This window comes from Antrostomus carolinensis, unplaced genomic scaffold (assembly GCF_000700745.2).
Source record: "Antrostomus carolinensis isolate BGI_N321 unplaced genomic scaffold, ASM70074v2 scaffold12204, whole genome shotgun sequence".
Lineage (NCBI taxonomy): Eukaryota > Metazoa > Chordata > Aves > Caprimulgiformes > Caprimulgidae > Antrostomus > Antrostomus carolinensis.
In genome coordinates, this window is record NW_010310146.1 from 1 (window position 1) to 1,272 (window position 1,272).

Here is a 1,272-nt window from a genome sequence, read left to right on the forward strand (position 1 = left end):
CCCGCCCCCCCTATTTAATTATAACCAGTTATTCCCATCCCTTTGCCTTGTTTTGGATTCTTTACATATTGTTTCGGAAAAGCTTAGTGGGATCGCAGCCTTTGTATATATAAAATATAGGATGATTGAAGACCTGGCCACTTCTTTATTTAGCTTCCTCAGCCATGCGTTCCTCCCAAAGCATTTTCCCCTCTCGCTGCCAGATCACTGTTTAAACTGTGTGTAAATATAAAAGGAACTGTGGACAACGTTTTAAAATGCTGCACCATGTTGGGAGCAGGGCTTGCTGGAAAGAACATCTTCCTAGAGGCCTTTTTTTCCCCTTTTCCTGTGGTTTTGCAGCTCCCTTAGGACAGATCAAAAGCCCTGTATGGGTGCCACTGTTAAGTCTAATGGCTGTCTGGTTATCCATCCCTGTTTGGACTGAAATAGCTCCACTGTTTTTTTTTCTTTTAAGCTGAATTCTTTCCTGTCCTCTGAGTATAGAGAAGTTGTAATTAGGAGGGGAAAAAGAAGACCACTATGAAGAGAGGAGATAAAGACGAAAGAGGCTTCTGTAGCAAATTTGAGGCAAAGAAAAATAGCAGGGTTGTTCCTTTTATCATAAGGTTTTCTTGGAAAAAGTTGAAGGCAGAGATGAATGGCCAGGCTCTCCTTTCTGCCCCTGTGGCATTGCTCTGAGCACTGCTCTCGCCCTTCATGTGCTGTTTTAATTCCTCTGTAGTCCTGTGGCCGGACAATTCCTATGCTTATGGGAAAGTTTTCTTGTGCTTTTACTGAGCATGGAAAACACACTCAGCTGGTAACACTTCTCGACTCAAGCATCACGCACCCCACCTGAGTGTCCCACGGCACAACGGGGGTGCAGTGTGGTGCGGTGTGGTACGTACACACGCAGACCCCAGGAGGGCTCTGACAGCACATCCTATGTACCGGCCTTTCTCCAAACATGCTTTTTGGAGGTGGGAAAGGCATGAGTATAAATTATATACAGTTCCAATTCAGAGGGATGAAGACAACATAAACATTGGCTTTTAGGGTGTTTTCAGCAAACAATGCATTGAAAGCCAGGCTAAATTACCACTATTACTTTTCAAATCCTTTTTTCTCCCTGTTCCACAAGCTGCCCTCCTGGTGCCGTGCTGTGCCGCTGCCCCTGTCTGTAGGGGATGGGTGGGTTTCCTGCATCAGGGAGACAACAAAATTCTTTCCCTCTTTTTGTTCCTGTTAGTGCTGGAAGAGACACATTGACAGGCTGATGGGAAGGATGTG